Source organism: Triticum urartu, chromosome 3 (assembly GCF_003073215.2).
Source record: "Triticum urartu cultivar G1812 chromosome 3, Tu2.1, whole genome shotgun sequence".
Classification (NCBI taxonomy): Eukaryota; Viridiplantae; Streptophyta; class Magnoliopsida; order Poales; family Poaceae; genus Triticum; species Triticum urartu.
In genome coordinates this window covers 42,289,346-42,311,139 of record NC_053024.1, presented here as the reverse complement: position 1 = coordinate 42,311,139, position 21,794 = coordinate 42,289,346, and the positions used below count along the sequence as shown (strand labels likewise).

Sequence of the window (21,794 nt, the reverse complement as noted above, 5' to 3'; positions counted from 1 at the left end):
GCAACAAGCCTTTTCCGCATTCCGGAAAAGCAAGCTAGTATCTCAACACCTAAACTGGTAGGCGCCATAGACAAATCAAACGCTCATTGAGCAACATTCCAAATATATCTAAGCTATAGCGCGTCTGAAAAATATATGACGGAAATGCCAAATTTTTTTCACCAGGCCATCTTCCGTGTAAGTGTTGCGGATGATAATGAAAGCCATCTACCACATTTTTATCAATGGGAGTTGCATAGGTTGTCTGTGATAAAGAATGTTGGACGTCTTTTTGTATATGGCAGGCAGTGAGCTGGCAGCTGGATCAAGAAAATGGAAGTCTTTGCTACACGCAAACCGGTTTGTTGTCATCAAAGTAATCCAATATAACGTGGGGGTGCAGAGTAGACTTTGCAGGTCTTCGATCCCAACCACCAAGAACATATATAAAGAAGGAAGTCGGACTTGAGAGTTTGTTTCATTCCGTTCCTCGAAGCTCCACTCCATCCGTTCCCAGCCACAGGCTCTCCTTGGCTAGCTAACTGGTATGTCAATGTACTTTTGCTTTGGCCTATGAGCCTAATATCATTCTGGTTTGCTTCTCCGGATCTATGGAATATCACCTTAGTATATGTGATTATGGCCTTTATATTCCCTCGCATAAAAAGAAGGATGTGATCTTCATTTCTTTTTTCCGGAAAGGAGGTTAAAAGCCCTTGCCTCTGCATCATTGTGATGCACACAACCAAAGATGCAACCTTCATATTGTTTAACTCCACATAAGTGTTTTGCTTCATATGTAGTCAGCCTTTTTTTCGACGGTCGTCTTAATTTTACAAGCATATTTGTTTCCTCTATATGTTTAGTCTACCTCTTAAGAAAATTTCCACGTCCAAATTAATGCAGGTTTTGATCACTTCATTTTGCACCTCATATCACTTTTGGGTCGTGCTCTGCCTTCAAAAGGTATGAACTTCAAATATATGCCCAAGACACTTGTTAATTGCCCCATGCAAAATAACTTTTCCCCCTCTTAACTTCGAAAAGGTACTTTGTATTTAGAATGGACGCTAGACATATGCAACCTAATGTCCTGAAGGAAATACTCGACGGAAACATGAAGCCAACGGATCTATGCTTAGCACTTTTAGAGAACATCACAGACAATTTCTCCAAAGAGCGGCAAATAGGCGAGGGTGGGTTTGGAATGGTTTACAAGGTAAAATTTACTGTTTAGAGAAAAATTATGGCATGATATCTAAAGTTGCATAAAGTATTTCTGCAAATCTGAGTGGGCTGTGAATTATTTCCTCAATAATTTACTGGGCCTTCAAACGTTAACCCAACAGGGTGTGCTCGGAAATGGGAATGTCGCTGTAAAGAAAATTATGAACACTCACACAATTGACGAGAAGCTATTTCGTCGCGAGGTTACCAGCTTGATGAAGGTTAACCATAAAAATGCAGTACGGTTTCTTGGGTTCTGTTCTAATACGGAGCATAAAGCCATACAAATTAGCGGATCAGCAGAATATATTTTTGCTGAGTTAAGACAACGATTGCTCTGTTTTGAGTATATCAACAATGGAAGCCTTGATAAATATATTACGGGTAAGACAATACTATGTATTATGTAAATCTTATCCTTCTTATTTCTTAGTTCATACATATGTTCCGCTTCAACATTTCAAGTATTAGCATGTGGCAACTAGACTGGACCAATAAAAATATTGTGTTTTGGCGCATAATTTTTATCAGGCTCAAATCGAATGTTGGAAGTTTTATTCTGCAGATGAATTGAGGGGACTTGAATGGAACATATGGTATGCCATAATTAAAGGAATCTGTGAAGGATTGCATCACCTTCACAAGGAAAATGGTATAATTCATATGGATCTTAAACCGGCCAATATACTACTAGATGATCAAATGGTACCAAAAATTTCCGATTTCGGCCTTTCAAGACTTGAGGAAAACTCACAAACCATGAGTATAAGCTCTGCATCAAGCAAGCCAATTCCTTTCCCTGGCTTCTACTTGCTTAAATTAGAAACAATTTTTTGTACTATTATGCAGAGGATACTGTGCTCCGGAATACCAATTTGATGGCAAGATGTCATTGAAGTCGGACATGTACAGTTTGGGCGTTATTATTGTCGAACTAGTGACCGGACAAAAGGGCATTCCCGATAATAAAAATGATGTAAGTGTTTTCTCTCAACATGGATATGGTCCCTTTTAGAAATATTTATGTCACGGTTCTGCATTTGCTTGTCATTATCTTTTCTATGTTTTATTATTATGCATACTATAGTATGAATAAATGAAGGCATGTCATATTTAAATAATACTCCTTTCAGTTTGCTAAACTGACATCAATGTAAGCTCTGATTCAGAGAATGAGGATATTACTCAGATTGTTGAAGAGTTAGATAATCACAATACTTGTATACCAGTTGGTCACAAGAACACTACGAGCAGAGCTAAGAGGAGGCATAACAAAAAAAAAAGATACCGTAGATGTGTGGAGGCTTCTCAGTATTTGTGTCTCTTCCCCCATTGTCATTGATAGAAGAAAACACCAACAATTGGATCAAGAAATAGAAACCCATATAGTGTCAAAAATTACAACCATATTCTTTTAGATGAAAAATTATAACTGTAACTATTACTAAATAAAAAATCCATGCGCATAAATTATGTTCTATCATAAAATTCAATGCATGCATTTTCTAGATTTTTTTTTAAACTCGGAAACTCCATGTGCCCCATTGGGTGCGAATCAACTAGTTGTAGAAAAATTGCATTCCTACTTTATCACATCGAGTATTCTTGGCTTGGCTTGTAGAGGACACAATCTGATCGTTTTATCTACGTCCGATTGTATCCTCCTCTACAAGTCAAACCAAGAATACAAACATGTGTAGTGTTCAACTCAGACTCCATGTCACGAGCTTCCAGTACAGGCTATACATCATAGATTGGCATCCTCACTAAACAACAAACTATGTGAATATGTGTGGCGGTCAGATAGGACCTCCTTCCTTAATTAGCCTGCAAATTGTAGTGCCATGGAGATTCCTCTCAGCATAGCACCACGTTAATTGTAGGTAGGCAAGCGGTTCATAGACGTTTACTGAGTTACTTAAGCACTGAGCATGCTCTTTCTAGAAAATACATAGATTTGAGGACATGCATATATGTTGGCATCATCGTAGTTGTCTTTGTGAAATGGCAGGTACTTAGGAGATGAAGGCATAGATGGAGTAAATCAACGAAGGGATCAGCTTTGTGTTACCAACAAGTAAATAAGTGCATTGATATAGGTCTACTTTGCCGGTCAAAAAACCCCTACGGCAGACCTTTTATATGGGAAATAATGGAAGATATCAAGAAAATGGAAAGTGTGAATGAGATAATCGACGGCGCTAGTGAATCTTAGCTCGGCCATGTAAGCTAAATTAGTTATATATATATTTTCCTAATAATAAAGTACGGATTGACTCTGTGGATTCATCGTCACAATACGCTTCTTCCCGTGAATTTACGCTTTCAGATTGAATATAAAACATATACGCGAGGTGGTACTAAAATATAATTCTAATTGTACGTGCACACTAAAAGTTTCGCTAAAATTCCTTAAAACGATCTTTGTGACTCGCCCGGGCCTCAGCCCCATCGTAGACCTTGCTGGCAGCCTCACAAACGGCAGCCCACAACCGATGAAGACAGGCAGGGACGCAAAAATAATGTGCTGGAAATTAATTAAAGGGAGTAACGTTTCTTCTTTATGATTTTTGTGTTTTTGTATTCCGTAGGGCCTAGACTTTCAAATATGTTTATTATTAGGGAAAGATTGTATGTTAAGTGAAATATACAAGCGCATTTGCATCTAGCATTGGTTTGGATATGTGGTCCATGTGCTTCTGCTGATGCACGCATGGCGCAGCCTCCACCTGTCCTCTATTACTCTCCTGACCGCAGCGAACACCATCATTGTCCATGAAATTATAAGTTAGTATAGCGAGGTGCTCGCGGGAACGACATGCTACAGTGCGATGACCAAACTCATCACCATGGAATTGACCACATTCATCTTGAACTGGTTGACAATGTGACAAAGGGAGGGGCTGGCAAAAACAGCGTGTTAAAGTGTGATGACCAAGCTCACCTTGAGATTGATCATGGTCGTCGTTAATTGGTGGATGACTAACAACCATCGACGATGGTGATGAAGAGAAGTGACAATATGGACGGGCTACTATGCACATATAAGGATTTGTTTTCCCCGTTGTAATGCACGGGCTCGACCACTCTGGGAAGTCGTCATGCACTCAAGCCTAGGAATTTCCGGTAGACGGCAACTTGATATGCCTAGCTTTGCTAGCTAGCTACGTAGTCAAACTGTACAATGTACAACGTCCAACTATTGTTATCTTTCTTATCTCCTCTCAATTGCACAATCAATTTTTGTAAGGAATTTTCACCCGCAAAAAAAATTTGTAAGGAATTTCACCACAACAGTATTATTGTACATAGTATGCTGAAATCAGCAAAATGTGGTCATATGAAAGAATACACTTAAGCCTTCTCATGGCAGCACAAACAAACAGTTTACTTACAAAATAGAAAGATTTGTAAAGAAATTGTCATTGTGAGGATTTTTTTTTAGAAAAGGTGTCATTGTGAGGATACATTCAACTTTGGCCATAACATATGAAATGGCATGTGGGCTTTATATGTCTTGGTGATCATGCATCTCGATCTTTATTTTATAGATGATAAACCCTTACTCAAAAGATGACATGCTTGGGGTTGAGCCGCTCGAGCTACGATTTCCATATGAGCTTAACAAGAAGGTATCATGCTCACTCGAGCTAAGAAACGAGACAAATGCTCATATGGCATTCAACATCGAGACATTTAGTCTCCTGCCATACTGCACACAGCCAGAAAGAGGCATCGTGTCACCACGATCCAAGTGTAGTATCAATGTAACATTGGAACAACAGGACAATTCTCCAAGAGATTTCCAGCACCCCGGCGTCTTTGTCGTGCGAAGCACCAAAGTGGATGATGTTCTTATATCTAGTGACATAACTAAAGACATGTTTGTTAAAGAGAGGGACAACGTGGTTGATGAGGTAAATTTGGATGTTGTTTTTGATGCACAACTACTAGCACCTTGCCACTCAGAAGAACCCACGGAGGATTTGTCACTTGAGACTCTTAATACACTTTCTGGTACGGGCAATCTGAAGGCATCTGGTGTCCCACAGTTAAGTGCAAAAGAGACGGGAGAAACAGTTTCTGAGGTGAGCTTACTCAATGTCAAAATATAAGCATCAACTTTCTGGTTTAGCTGCCTATCTCATTTCTAAACCCTTCGTGTTTTTAACTTGTTTCTCACAGGTAGTCTCAGGCTCTCAGCCTCCAGCGAATCAACTGTACCCCTTGATGCCAAGTTGATTGTAGCTTCAGATGAACCACCACAGCCACCATCTCCATTGCTTGAGGAACACAAGGACATGTACGAAAGTCTAGACTGCAGCTGTCTATAGTACTCCTTTATGTCACTTCTCCCAACGCCTTCCATATATTTTCACGCCCCAACTCCTCCCGTGTCGCCCTGCGCGGCGACCGGTGGGAACCCTAGCGCTGCCCCGTCCTCGTTCCTCCCCCGACCTCTCCTCCTCGCCGCCGCCGGGGCGCGCCGCCGGGCAAAGCCAGGTCGGCGGCGGCGGCGGCGGGATCTCTTCTCCCACGACTAGCTGGATCTGGCGTGGGCGGATCAAGGTGGTTGTTGGCGGCGCGCTAGAAGCGGGGCGCGCCGGCGCGGGCTTGGGGGCGACGGCAGGGCTCACGCTCGTGATTTCTCCTGATGTGCGTGGGAGTCCGCTCGGGGCGCGCGGCGGCGGCCCTCGGCAAGCGGTGGCGGGCGCTGGGCTCTCGGCAGCGCTCCGGCGTGTGCAGGTGGCAATGGTCCCTGTGCGCTGTCGGCGGCTCCGACTCTGACCCGGACGGCGCGGGGATGGCGGCGGCCCGGCGTGGCCAGCGATCTGGATGCGGTGGTGCCGGCGGCTCGCTGATCTGCCAGTGCTCCATGGTTCTGCCTGGTGGTGCTGGTGGTGACGGCGGCCCGTGCACGAGAGTTGGATCCCTTTGAACTGATCTGGGTGAAAACTTGCCTTCGGCGTCTACTAAGGCCGGCGGTGGCGGCGCTATCTGCGTCGTTCCCTTCTTGAAGGCATCGCCGTGGAGAAGTTCAATGCCACTCTCTGCCACCTCCGGGGGAAACCCTAGATCGAATGATCGGATGACGGCGGCACTCTAGTGTTGTTTCTCCCTTGGGGGCGTCATTCTTGGAGGTACACACATGATCGAGGGACCAGAGGACGGATTCTTTGGTGGAGCGGTGATTCATCCTACACACTGATGGCGACGGATCTTGACGGCGTGGCGCAGTGCAGATTCGGAGTTCGCTGTGGGATCCATCGCGCAGGAGGACGACAATGTCGGGCGTCTTGGTGGCGTCGATGGTAGAGAGACCTGGCATGGTACATGCAACAGTACAGTTTTGAAGATGGAGTGGTGGCAGGTGGCTGTGGTGGCCTCATACCCAGCAGGCGTCCTGGTTGAGGAGTGCACCGGACTGGTAGGTGCCCCATACCAAACAGGCGTCCTGGTTGGGACCTCGGGTCTTAGATGTTTAGGTTTGGCTGCAATGTCTGTTTGGTATTAGGCCCAGACTATCTGCACCCCTTCATCAATTGGATAGGTGTAGCAACAGTTGTTGCGTAGACGGTGGCTTTAGTCTTGCTGTTGTTTGACTTTGTAAAGTCTCTTGTGAGAATAATTAATAAAGTGGCCATACGCATCGCCCAAATGCAGAGGCCGGGAGTCATCCTCCTTTTCTAAAAAAAAACTTGTCGCTCTTTCAAAAATGTCATATGTACATATTTCTACAGTGGGTTGTCTTTTTAGTTGTCTATGGAATTCCAAAATGGAAAGAAACCTGAATAAGCTGTCGATTGGTACTAGATTTTATCTCATGTATCTAGCCTGACTGTGACAAGGTACTAACATTTCCCCGCAAAAAAAGAGAGACAAGGTACTAACATTTGCAGAAAGTATGTTATATATGTAATGCGCCATGAAAATAGTGGTTTAAAAGAAAGGTTTGTTCACATGCATTAATTGAGCCCATTTGGGATATAAACCTTCCCCTATTTCCGGTTGGAGATGGCTTATTTGGTGTGTGGAAGGTGCATGGAAAAAATACATAAGACATATATAGTCACTAGCTAATTGCCCGTGCGTTGCAGCGGGAGTATATACAGAAAGTGCCTAACATATATATTTAGGGCAGCATTTCAACTTTTTTTATGGGATCCCTTTTTTTATTGTTATAAACCACTCTCTATCTTCTCCTCCTCCTTCTTCTTCTTCTTCTTCTTCTTCTTCTTCTTCTTCTTCTTCTTCTTCTTCTTCTTCTTCTTCTTCTTCTTCTTCTTCTTCTTCTTGCCGTTAGGATCCTCTACCGACAACCTTCGCCTCCCTGATCCTAAATTGTCACCTCTGTCAATGGCGCATCCGACTGGCACCCACACATATTTTGACTTGGAAACATGTAACTATCTCGTTTTGTTAACATAAAGAGAACCAGACATGGATTAGTTAGAAGATGCAATAAAGAAAACAATGATTTACAAAGTTACTACGTGTGCGGGGAAGAGTAGTTTATCTCGGCAATTGTTGTGAAAACCATAGACTGCATACATAATTAAAATGCATCATGTGTAATAATTCCTCTATTCCAGAATATAAGGCACATCAATTTTCATAAAAGTCAAAAGGTTGTAGAATAAAATGTCTACATGTGCAATAAATTTTTAATAAAATATGTAAATACTTTTTACGATGGATCCAATGATACAAATTTGGTATTATAGATATTAATTTTTTTCTAAGAACATGATAAAAAATGCACAAGTTAAACTTTTGAAAATAATAATACTATATTTAATTAATAAAATATCATTAATATGTAACAAAATATATACAATTGGAAATTTATGATAAAAGTTTAACCCAAAATACAATTGCTCTAAAATTTCGGACAGAGTACCTGCTATGTACACATGAGACATGACAATGTTTTGGTTGCACCCAGTCATCCATCCAGACCATTAATCAAAGAAGCAAGCCTTCGGAGACACATTGAGAAGTGCTTCCTTGAAAGAAGCATGTGGAGAACAGTTATCACGAAGACATCCCATGGTGTACCTAGGTATGAACAGAACAATTAGCAAATTCAAAAGCACCACAGAAGCATCATCCCTAGCTCATAATCGTTTGCATAAAAGTACACTGATTTTCACCCGTAAAAAAAGTACACTGATTTCATCATCCACTGCCTATGTTAATTATTAATTCACGCTTAAATGGAGGAATCGACTCACGAACGGTTGGTTTCTCAATCGATAACACATGTTTGTCTATCACATGCATGCATGTAGTTCCTGGATCATCAGCTGGATGCTGTGCAAGATTCGCAGTTTTCCATCACACTCGGCCATCACGTGAAACTACCGACCGCAAACAAGAGACGTACGCTGACTTCGGCGGATACATAACGATCATGTCGTTGTCATCGAACAGCTCTTGCAGTGTGCACTGAAACTTGCGGCCACTGTCTTCAGTCGCCTCACTGCATAGCCCGTCTTCTTTTGGCCGCCAGGGAATATCACAGATACGCACGCCGGTGCCCCGACAGCCATGGCGGGTTGCTCTCCTCTGAGAGCTCACCGGAGGGGCGGCCCGACGCCGGCAACTTTGCCGACCTGGACGGGGAGGAGTAGGACGTCGTCTCACTGGCCGCCTGCGGCCGGAGTAGCGGCACGACGGCACGGACGGCACTATGGAGCCAGGATTCGCGAACAGGTCATGAGTTTTCTTAAGGTTTTGCAATGTTCTGTGATTAAGAAAGCTAGGTATGGGTGCGATGGGTTTTGAAACGCGCGAGCCGTTGGAGGCGGCGCGGGGCGACGCGGGCGGCGATCCCGCTCCCCCCGGCGGTGCTGCCGCGGCGACGTCATGGGTGCTGGTGCGGCGGGGTCACTGTGGTGCCCCGACGTCCCCTGCCCCGGCGCGCTCCCCTGGGGCGGGTCGTGCGGGGTGGCCGGTTCTGTGCTTTGTCGGAGGATGCGTCCGACGAGGAGGATGAGATTGCCTCACCGCGGCTGGCTCCTTCTCCGACGGGGGTGACGCTGGGCGATTTCGTGCTGGCGGCGACACAAGGCGGGGCTGGTTGGGGAGACCGGCGCCGCCGTTTTGCGCCGGGTGGAGGCGGTTCGCGGGCAACAGCGGTGCGATGCTGGAGGCCAGAGGCGCAAATGGACTCGGGCGCTCGGGGGGCACGGCTGGCGTCCCCGCTATCTCCCTGGCGTTCTGTGCCCGCGGTGGCTCCGGTGACGCCCGAGGAGTGGCCTGCTCTCCCTGCCCTCCCCTCGACGGCGTTGATGGCGGCGGCGGCGGCGGAGCGGGTGGCTGAGGTGGCTGACGCGCTAGGGTTGGCGTCGTCTGCCCCTACCTTGGGCCTGCCGGGGGCTTTTGGGCCTGGGCCGGCCCCGCTATGTCCTTTGGTCGTCGGGCCTCCAGGTGTGGGGCCCTTGGCATCTGCGGGGGGGGGCCTTCAGGTTCATGTGCTGGGCCTGGGCCTGGCCCTGACAGCCCACGCGGTCAGCCTGCCCTGGGAGGGGCCCGTAAGCCCGCTTGCCAGCGCTATATATGGCTGCGCAGGGGCCTCCGCGACCCCTCGCTAGGGTTTCCTGCTCGCCCCAGTGAGGTGCGGCGCCATCGTCTCTCCGTCAGATCTCTCGTTCCCATCCCCCCTCCTCCCCCTCTCACTCTGTCCTTTGCCGCGGCGACGGCCATGGGCGACAAGCGCGCAGACAAGCGCCCGATGGAGCCTCCGCTCTCTGAGGAGGAATGGCGGCGTGAGAAGGCCCTACGGGTGCAGGCGAAGCGTGGCCAGCAGGCCAAGGCGGCTAGGCGTGCGGACGGCGGAGGCGATTTTGAGCATGGCCATGACGGCGGATCTGGCCGTGGCTACGGTGGCTACCAGGGCCACGACTCCGGATCTGGTTTCCACGGGCGCGAGGGGGATTGGGGTCCTCCTCCACCCTGGTGGGGCCAGCAAGAGAAGAAGATGAAGCGCAAGCATGGGTCGCGGCGCCGCGAGCTGGAGCGTAAGCCGCAGGAGCACCCCTTTTGCGGCGGTGGCCATGGGGACCCGCTGGCAAAAAAGCCACGGGCTTCGGCTGCACCGCTTGCGGTGGTCGCGCCCGATGCGCCGCGGTGCTCGGCGGACGCCCCCATCCCAGTCGAGGAGGAGGGCGGGGAATGCTTCAAGTGCGGCCGGACTGGGCACTACCAGGCCAAATGCACCTCCCCCCCTTTGTGTGATCTGCAAGCTGGAGGGCCACGCCTCGGCTTATTGCCCTTCACGGGGCAAGCAGCCGCACCTCTAGATCATGGGCAGTGCCATTCCGGGCGAGGGATTTTTCTGCATGGAGTTCGAAGAAGAAGAAGAGATGGCGGAGGGCGACGACCGTAAAGTTGCCAATGGTGCCATTCTGTCAGCAGAGCCGGGGAGGCTTTCGTTGCGTACGCTCAAGCAGGAGCTGAAGCACATGGTGGCTGGAGACTGGGACTGGCAGATTGCGCAGGTTGGCGACAACGACTTTGCGGTGGTCTTCCCCTCTGCAGATCTATTGCATATGGCCAAGTCAAGTGGCAAGCTTTTCCTTTCCATCAACGACATTACGGTGCTGGTTCGTGACTCGATCCATGAGACGATTGTGCCCCTCTCCATGCCAGAGGTGTGGCTCTGCCTTCATGGCATCCCCAAGAAGCACCGGCGTGTTGACCGTCTGATGGAGGGGCTCAAGATGCTGGGCAGACCTATCGTGGTGGACGAGCTATCCCTCATCCGGGTGGGACCGGTGAGGATGAAGTTTGTTTGTAGAGCCCCTGACAAGATGAATGGTTTTGTGCAAGTTTGGTTTAATCAAGAGGGTTACGACATTCGGGTCGAGGTGGAGCGGCTCCCAAAGCGCCCTGGAGACGGGCCGGCGGCGCCTGGTCCTAACAACACACCCTCTCACCCGGGTGACAAGAGTGCTGGACCGCCTGGTCCGGGGAGCGGAGGGACAGCTGGGCAGCAGCAGATAGACCCAGGGGCCCAGGGCGGGCAACACACTGGTAACGAGGGCCGCGCTATGGATGTGGACATGGCCGGCCGTGAGGATGAACCTGAGGATAGCATGCCAGACACGTCAATTGACACGGAGACCTGGGATCAATTGGGTAACAAAGAACTTGCGCTCGACGAAGGGAAGGAGAACGTGGTGCCTGGGGCGCTGGCGATCTCGGACATGGCTGGGAGCAGTCCGCCTCCGTCCCACGCTCTGGTGGGGGCTTTCAATCTGGTGGGCTCGGCGTCGCTGCATGCTGCTGGTCGCGCCGATGCTGCTGGTCGCGCCGCTGCGGCTGTCGCCCCAGCCTCCCCCAGTTTGCTCGGCTCAGACTCGGGTGTGGTGCCCAATGAGCCATCCATTCGCACCCCGTTGTCTAGCCATTGCATCTCGGGGGGATCCGGGCATGCCCCTAAGAAGACGGCCGGGCGGAAGCCTCCTGTCAAGCAAGATGCGCTGGCGCTCCCTTCGCCTGTGGCGCCCGCGTGTGTGGATCTTCAGGCCGCGCTGGGCTCTGCGGGCATGGCGACCAAGGCGCGGCGCTCTCGGGCATCTCCGGGCCCTCAGCGCGCTCCAAGTGCTTGGGCCAAGGCCGCGCTGGGCGATCTGTCTTCCTTGGAGAGTGCGCAGCTGTTGGGGAACGTAGTAATTTCAAAAAATTTCCTACGCACATGCAAGATCATGGTGATGTATAGCAACAAGAGGGGAGAGTGTTGCCTACGTACCCTCGTAGACCGAAAGCGGAAGCGTTAGCACAACGCGGTTGATGTAGTCGTACGTCTTCACAACCGACCGATCAAGTACCGAACGCACGGCACCTCCGAGTTCTGCACACATTCAACTCGATGACGTCCCTCGAACTCCGATCCAGCCGAGTGTTGAGGGAGAGTTTCGTCAGCACGACGGTGTGGTGACGATGATGATGTTCTACCGACGCAGGGCTTCGCCTAAGCACCGCTATGATATGATCGAGGTGGATTATGGTGGAGAGGGGCACCGCACACGGCTAAGAGATCAAGAGATCAATTGTTATGTCTTTGGGGTGCCCCCTACCCCCGTATATAAAGGAGTGGAGGAGGGGGAGGGCCGGCCCTCTCTATGTCGCGCCCTAGGGGAGTCCTACTCCCACCGGGAGTAGGATTTTCCCTTTCCTAGTAGAACTAGGAGCCCTTCCAAGTAGTAGGAGTAGGAGGGAAGGGAAGGGAAGGGAAAAGGAGAAGGAAGGAAGCCCCCCCCCCTCCCTAGTCCAATTCGGACCAGCCCATGGGGAGGGGTGCGGCCACCCTTTGAGGCCTTTCTCTCCTTTCCCGTATGGCCTATTAAGGCCCAATACGAATTCCCGTAACTCCCCGGTACTCCCGAAAATACCCGAATCACTCGAAACCTTTCCGAAGTCCGAATATAGTCGTCCAATATATCGATCTTTACGTCTCGACCATTTCGAGACTCCTCGTCATGTCCCCGATCTCATCCGGGACTCCGAACTCCTTCGGTACATCAAAACTCATAAACTCATAATATAACTGTCGTCGAAACCTTAAGCGTGCGGACCCTACGGCTTCGAGAATAATGTAGACATGACCGAGACACGTCTCCGGTCAATAACCAATAGCGGAACCTGGATGCTCATATTGGCTCCTACATATTCTACGAAGATCTTTATCGGTCAAACCGCATAACAACATACGTTGTTCCCTTTGTCATCGGTATGTTACTTGCCCGAGATTCGTTCGTCGGTATCTCAATACCTAGTTCAATCTCGTTACCGGCAAGTATCTTTACTCGTTCCGTAATATATCATCTCGCAACTAACTCATTAGTTGCAATGCTTGCAAGGCTTTAGGTGATGTGCATTACCGAGAGGGCCCAGAGATACCTCTCCGACAATTGGAGTGACAAATCCTAATCTCGAAATACGCCAACCCAACAAGTAACTTCGGAGACACATGTAGACACCTTTATAATCACCCAGTTATGTTGTGACATTTGGTAGCACACAAAGTGTTCCTCTGATAAACGGGAGTTGCATAATCTCATAGTCATAGGAACATGTATAAGTCATGAAGAAAGCAATAGCAACAAACTAAACGATCAAGTGCTATGCTAACGGAATGGGTCAAGTCAATCACATCATTCTCCTAATGATGTGATCCCGTTAACCAAATGACAACTCATGTCTATGGTTAGGAAACATAACCATCTTTAATCAACGAGCTAGTCAAGTAGAGGCATACTAGTGACACTCTGTTTGTCTATGTATTCACACATGTATTATGTTTCCGGTTAATACAATTCTAGCATGAATAATAAACATTTATCATGATATAAGGAAATATATAATAACTTTATTATTGCATCTAGGGCATATTTCCTTCAGCAGCTTCGACTGGCGGACAAGAACCTAGAGATTTCAGGTAACCCACCCCCTCCTTTAAGATTCTGAACGCGTTTACAGACCCGCAGCTAGCTTCTATCTTAGACGACAGCGGTTTCGAATTAGGAGCGGATCGTGGGGAGCTTGTGTCCCTTATCCGTGCTCGCGAGGAGGCCCAAGCGGCTTTGGCAGAGGCCGCCGCTGCGACCAAGGCCAGGGAGGCCAATTCCACGGCGCTGGCGGTCTCTGCTGACCCAGAGACTGAGGGTATTCCCACCATGCTAGTCCTGTCGGAGGGGGCTGCCGCAACCAGGGAGGTTGACGCAGCGCCATCGACGAGCCGAGCCCAGGCTAAGAAGCGTGTGGCAAAACCGGTGACCTCCAGAGGGGTTCGCCTTCGCAACCGTATTATTTGATGCGTTACATCTTTTGGAACATTCGGGGTTGCGGGCACTCGGGTCGTCGCACGCAACTTAGGGAGTATATCGCGCGCGAAAGGAGTGACGTTGTGGCTCTCCAAGAAACAATCAAAACAGACTTTTTGTATCGTGATCTTGCGGCCTATGACCCTCTCCACCGCTTCGTGTGGGGCTGGGTCCCTTCCATTGGCCATTCGGGCGGTCTTCTTCTGGGATGTAACTCTGATGTTTGTGATGTTGTAACTTGGGACGTGGGTTCGTTTTTCATTTCTGTCACGATTAAGCATAGAGTCTCTCTCGCTTCCTGGGCGATTGTTTGTGTTTACGGCTCGGCCGATCACTCGCACGCGGCTGATTTCCTGGGAGAAATCCAAGTCTTGGTCGGGGCCAAGCAAGCCACTAACATACCCATTGTTCTTGGGGGTGATTTTAACCTCATTCGCTCGGGCGCGAACAAAAATAATGGCAACATAGACTGGCCTAGGGTCTCCCTTTTTAACAATGCCATTGCGGCTTGCGCATTGCGGGAGATTGCTAGGACAGGGGCTAGATACACGTGGACTAACAAGCAACTCACTCCGGTTCGGAGCGTACTGGACCGTGTTTTTGTTACGGCTGACTGGGAGGTGATCTTCCCCATGTGCACGCTGGTTGCTGAAACACGCATCGGTTCTGACCATGTTCCGTTGATCCTGGCCTCTGGGGAGGATAGGATCAAGTGTAGTCCACGTTTCTACTTCGAAACAGGGTGGTTCGAGGTAGAGGGGTTCATTCCTTTGCTCCTCGCGCGTTGGGAGCAAGCTAGGGCTGCGGCTGGTCGCTCCAGGGGTCCTCTTGACACTTGGGTTTCGGCGGCGGGGCCCTGCATGGTTTCCTCCGAGGGTGGGGTGCAAACCACGGAAGTGACGCTAAACGAGCTAGGGAAGCTCTTATCGAGGAAATTAAAGCCCTTGACGTCCAAGCTGACTCTAGATCCTTTTCGGAAGCGGAGTGGGCTAACCGTTATGCCCTCGAAAACCAAGTGCTGGCCATCCTCAGGGAAGAGGAGGAATATTGGCGCCGGAGGGGTGGCGTCAAGTGGATTACCAAGGGGGACGCAAATACGGGCTATTTTCACGCCTTCGCCAACGGCCGAAAAAGGAAATGTTCGATCTTGAGATTGCAATCAGACCACGGGTTACTGGTCAGCCAAGCCGAAATATCGTGGCACATTTACGATTTCTTCCTTAACCTGTTGGGAACAGCGGAAGAGAAGCCCCTACGGAACAGCGGAAGAGAAGCCCCTACGCCTCCGTGAGGACTTTTGGGGGGAAGAATCACGGGTGTCACAAGTTGAGAATGATGGCCTGGCCTTGTCCTGCTCCACGGGGGAGATCGACGATGCGCTTGGCTTGATGAAGATCGATACCGCTCCAGGGCTGGATGGCTGGCCGGTGTCCTTCTTCCGGCGGTTTTGTCCGGCGCTCAAAGACATTTTCTACGATATTATCAACGGGTTTGCGCTTGGCACAGTAGACATCTCGCGCCTCAACTTCGGCGTCATCAGCCTCATCCCTAAAGTTAAGGGGGCTGACTCGATTAAGCAATACCGCCCAATCACCCTTATTAACGTGCCTTTCAAATTATGCTCCAAGGCTTACACTACGAGACTTGCCCCGGTTGCACAGTGTGTAATCGACCGTAGCCAGTCGGGTTTCCTCAAAGGCCGTAACATCCTAGAAGGTCCGGTAGTATTGCAAGAGATCGTTCACGAGCTTAAGCGCATGCGTCAGCCGGCCGTGCTCTTTATGCTTGACTTCGAGAAAGCCTACGACCGAGTGAACTGGGAGTTCATTTGCAAGGTGCTGACTCGCAAGGGATTCGAGTCGGGTTTCATTCATCGCCTCATGCAACTTGTCTCGGGGGGACAGACTGCGGTGTCGATTAACGGAGAAGTGGGGAACTTCTTCCACAACAAACGAGGTCTCAGACAAGGAGATCCCTCCTCGCCTTTGATTTTCAACTTTGTTGTTGATGCCCTCTCGGCCATGGTGAACAAGGCCAAGAACGCCGGTCACATTCGAGGTGTGGTGCCACACCTTTGCCCCGGAGGGATCACCCACTTACAATATGCGGACGACACTTTGCTGCTCTTCGAGCCCGATGACCATAGTTTAGCCTCGATTAAGCTCATCCTCCTCGCTTTCGAGATCATTTCCGGCCTGAAGATAAACTTTATGAAGAGTGAGGTGATTGCCATTGGGATGGACAATCCCCGTGCCTCCCGCATTGCCAACCTACTTAACTACAAACTAGGGAGTTTTCCATTTAAGTACCTAGGCCTTCCCATTTCGGACAAACACATCTCGATTCTCGAATGGGAACCCTTATACGGTAAGGTGGCGAACCGGGTTAGCCCCTGGCGTGGCAGGTTTTTATCTTCTGCGGCTAGGCTGATTCTGACAAACTCTAGTTTGTCCTCCCTGCCCCTGTTTACTATGGGCATGTTCCTGCTGGCCGATGGAGTCCACGCCAAGCTCGATACCCCTAGGTCTAAGTTCGTTTGGGAAGGGACTGGGACAAAAAAGAAATACCACCTGATCAAGTGGGCGGCGCTTTGCCGCCCCAAGAAATTCGGTGGCCTTGGGATCCTCAACTCCAAACTCATGAATGTAGCGCTCCTTGTCAAGTGGATCTGAAAACTTTCCCATAACGAACAAGGGCTTTGGCCGAAATCCTTCGCGCCAAATATTTCCCCGATGGGAATTTCCTCACCTCAAAGGCGAAGGGATCGCCTTTCTGGAACGGGATTCAGGCTGTTAAGCCTACCTTCACGTTAGGGGCCAAGTTCTGCGTTAAGAACGGGAACTCCACGAGGTTCTGGCTCAATCATTGGCTTGGGTCGGAACCTCTTTGGCGTAGCCACTTTATCATCTACCAACTTGCCACTAACGTTGACATTTTGGTGGCTGACGCGCTCAGAACTAACCCACCAGCCATATCGTTCAAAAGACCACTCCTCGCCCAGGAACGGGCAAGTTGGGATGGGCTCCTAACTGCCTTGCAGGGTGTTTCTCTATGCCCTGAGGCCGACACGGTCTCGTGGTCCCTCTCGAGCTCCGAAAAGTTCACGGTCCAGTCGCTTTACAATAAGCTGACCGAGGGACCGACTCTTGACATAGCTAGGGGGCTATGGAAAGCGTCTATTCCCCTGAAGATCAAAGTTTTTCTTTGGCAATTATTCCGTGACCGCCTTCCTTCTTCTAACAACATTGCCATTAGACACGGCCCTTCGGATGGGACTTGCGCGTTATGTGGAGCGCATGAAGATGCGAACCACATTTTCTTCAATTGCCACCTAGCTCGTTTTGCTTGGAGTGCCGTTCGTGAGGCGTTTGCGCAGAACTGGAATCCCCATACGGCTTCGGACCTACGTGGGATCCTTCTCGCTCAGAGGGGTAGCTTCGGGCGCGTGCTGTGGCGATGCGTAGGGGCGTTGTGCTGGTCATTATGGACCACCCGTAATAAGATGACTATCGAACACAAGTTCCCTATTCATCCTGCTGATATTATTTTCAAATGCCACTTGTTTCTCCAGACATGGACACCGTTGGGGAAACGGCGTGATGCAGATCGGACGATGGAGGCCATGGAGCGGATCCGCACGATTCAGTTTGAAGCTCGTCACTAAGATGCTGCTCGTGGCGCTATTTTGGACTGGTTGCTTGTGTTCTTTTGTTGCTGTCTTTCCCTATCAGGCTGAGGCCGGTTGCATGTTTCGTACTATTGGCTTCGGCCACTTACTTTCTGTTGTCGTTCTATGTTGAACTTGTTGGATGCTGCCTGTGGTGGGCTTTATTAATTTAAAGCCGGACGCATCGTGTGTCTTCGTTCTAAAAAAAAAGTTCGGCGTCTCCGTGACAGTTGACAATACTAATTTTCTTTTGCTGTAATCCAGAGGGTTGGAGGGTCATACTTGCCTAAGACTACCCACAGTGGGAGTAATTTCAGTAGTAATATCGAGTCCAACTCAGCAAATTTGCTTATGTGGCAATGAGTTAATGAGGAGAGAGGTAGTTGTAGTAACTTAGCTAGTTACTGTAACATCACATGTCCCAATGCAATATGAGTCTATAACCTAATAAATGAATCTTTGCATGTTACCACACTTAAGTTACTACCCACTATGAAGGTAATAACATAGTCTAATGATATGTGTATGTTACTAGTCTATGTTACTCTTCATTGTGGTTAGTCTAATGGCATGTCAATCCTCGGCTCGCTGGCTGAGGACGAGGACGTCGGCGTACGGTAGTGGGCTGAGGATGAGGGGGATGGGATCTGGAGGAGCCTTCTATTTCGGATGGAGGAGGAGGCGGCTACGCAGCCCTAGGAGTGCGACGTGGGGAAGGAACGAAAAAACAAGAAGAGCAATTATCTCTACTTACTTAAAAAGAATGCAAGGTTTCCATTTCATCTTTTTTCGCACCACCCCTTCGTCCACCCTTCTATGTATATGATAATCAATCATCTTAATTTACTTATCTTCTGAACCAATTCCACTTTAATTTACTTACCAAACTTCTAATCAAAATATAAGGAAATTCATGGCCGGAATTTGATGAACATTTATTTACACAATCGCATTATTATTGATAGGTAAATCACAAGCTAATGTAGTAGAATATTTATATCCCGTTGCAACGCATGAACATTGTTCTAGTTACACAAACAAATCAATGAAAAACCAAAGACCGTAGAGAGGTGGGAAACCATCGTACGTCAGGATGGGCCAAAGAGGTTCGACGAAACGTAAGATGAGAGACGAAACACTCCGTTTCTTTTAGGTAGTAGAGAAAAGAAGAGATTCTTCGATAGGCGGAAGCTAATGTGCACTCGGTGGCAAGAAGAATAGAGGAAAAATGGGATAGAGATAGTCAAATCCAATTCCTAGGAGTTCCCTGCCCTTTTTGCACTATTCACGCAACAAAGCTAATAAAGAATCATACTCCCTCCGGTCCAAACTATAAGTAGTTATAGTTTTCTAAAAAGTCAAAGTTCTTTAGCTTTGACCAAGTTTATAACAAAAAATATCAACATCTACCATATTAAATAAATAAAATATGAAAATACATTTGATGGTGAATCTTATGATATTGATTTGATATTATGAATAATGGTATATTTCTCTATAAATCTTATCAAAGTTAAGAAGTTTGACTTTTTGACATACTAATACACCTTACATTTTGGAACGAAGGAAGTCGCTTACAAAAGGCAACAACAACAACACTGCACCTGTACTTAACACACAGATGCGCGCCACGTCCTCATATTTCATCTGGATCAATTAAAAAAATTACCATAGAGGCCTGCCAGCTCTGACATTTGGCCACCTCTATCCCCCAAAAGCCCGCGTTACCGCGTGTCCTAGAGCTTTCACAGGGCTTCCATGGCAGCAGAAGGCGAGCCCGGGCGTTGGCCAGGGTAAGGGAAGCCATAACTCCTTGATTGCGCATTAGATGAGTTCATGTTCCTAGACAAGGCAGCCATATCTGATTACAAAATATACTTACATGTGAAAAGGCTATGAAATCATGGCCGTGCATTGTTACGGTCAAGAAGTTAGAACAAACGACAAGGAAACCTACGCGGCGCACGTCCAGGGGAGCATGCTTGGAGTTGCTGTTGTTTTCCTCCTCATGGGGCAATGATGCAATGGGAGATCGACTGTCCTCGGACCATTCCTCCAAAGGGGATTGGAGTGGATTTTGGCTTCTAGGGGTTTTAATCCCCCTCACCTCCTTCAAATCCATCTCAACTGAACAAAGCGTAAGGCTCTTATGAGAGATGGATATGCTCCAGGTCATTTCAATTGGATCTAGAAAAGTGCCTACCAGTTAAGACACCGAATATTTTGCTGGCTCATGCATGTTGCATGATGGCCGTGTGCATCCTTAGATGCAGAGGCCGGAGTTTCAACCTTCTTTTTGACAAAAATGCATGTTGCACGACAGGATAAATACTAGGAGCTTGCTACATAGGAAATCCTCCTACCTTCCTATCCTCTCAGTGGCATCTCAAATTTTAAGAAATTGCTCGACCTTTCAGCATGGATATCATAATCATGGGATGTTGGAATATTTGGAGGGTCAAAACAAATAAATTAATGGACTGATTTTCAAGAATGGAAGCCCCCTAGGAGGCACAGATGACTTATTGCCCCAAATAGGATCTTACTCTCGTTATCCATATAAAAGAGCTAAACACATCAGCCCAAACTTCAATTCCTGGGTACAACACAATATTTGATTCTGGCTCTCTACTTTGTGTGCGCGAGTTATGTTGGCTCCGTCAGTTAGGAACTTAGGATGCATGCGAGGAGACTGAGCAAACGGGCCGCGAGCGGAGGGCTCGGCCGCACGCACGGGAGAAAGAAACGGAATGCCACACAAACAAGACTGATTTCATCCCAAAGATCCCCATGCGTGCTTCTCTCAACAACCCCTCCAGTCGGTGGGAGTTGTGGCACACAACGCACAAGTGCGAAAACATAAAATAGAACACCTGCACCCAGATCCTCCCTATCTAGCCATCCATTCTACGCATCGCAATTCGTGCAAATACAATTTTTTTCTCTCGCATAAAACATGTTTTAAAGTTTAAACTTTTGCAGCGTGGCAAAGTTTTCTATCTAGAATTTAGGATAAATCTTTCTGATTTTCTTGTCAAATATAAATATACAAATTATGATCAGAAAGATTTATTCTAGATTCTAGATAGAATGCTTTGTACGCTGCAAAGATTTGAACTTCAAGACATGTTCTATGTGAGAGAAACAAAAAAGAGAAAATTTCATATAAAAAGTTAGTTGTGTTGCACATATCTTAAAGCAATATTATACAGTCAAGATAGCAGGGCCCGGTGCAGATGTTCCAAAAATCCACACTCCGCACAAGTGATCAGTGAAGAAGCCATGGCTATCCATCAGCACATACCCCTTCTCCTTTTCCTCGGGGCGGCCGGGGTGTCAGGCCTTGCGCCCCGCCGCGCGTCCCCCCTCATCAAATTAACGTGCGCCGCGGCCACCAAGTACACCTGGAAAACCTTATACCACTATTGCGTGCACATGCTCTCGGCCGATCCAAGGGCCACCTTCGCCGCCGACGCACGGGGGCTCGCGGTCGTCGCGGCCAGCCTCACCGCCGCCAACGTCACGTCGACGGTGCGCGCCCTCAGAGACCTCGTTGGCAGCATCCAGCAGTGCCTGGACATGTACAGGGACATGAACGGATGGGTCGTTGGCGCGGTCGACGACCTCCGCGCGGGCCGCGTCGAGGCGGCGTGGCTGGCGCTCAAGGACGCCTCGTACCAGCCGGGTTACTGCGAGCTGGCGCTGATGGAGGGGAACTCGACCCCCAAGGACCCGGTGTCGGATGGGAACAATGCTAGCGACTGGATGTCTGCCATGGCCGCCGACATCGCGGAGACGCTTCATGATCACCGTGCGGGATCGCCAAGATGAAGAGTAGTTAATGCATAGCTTGTCGATTTTATTTCTTCTGTTTCCACCAAAAAGTATTTATGACTGCATTTTTTTCTACCTGCCGAAAGAAAAAAAACTCAAATGGAATATATATATATATATATATATATATTCTTTTATAGATTTTATTAAGAGAAAAGTATACTTTTTGTTCTCAACTCTTGTCGAAGTATAGATTTGGTCCCCAATTATAAAACTAGACAACTTACATCCCCAACTCTTCAAACCGGACAAGTTCC

General features: G+C 48.5%; 1 pseudogene; it reads left to right on the top strand.

Moving 5' to 3' along the window:
- The first annotated feature begins 1,042 nt into the window (after positions 1 to 1,042).
- Positions 1,043 to 3,421, top strand: LOC125546604 (annotated as a pseudogene).
- The last annotated feature ends 18,373 nt before the right edge of the window (positions 3,422 to 21,794 follow it).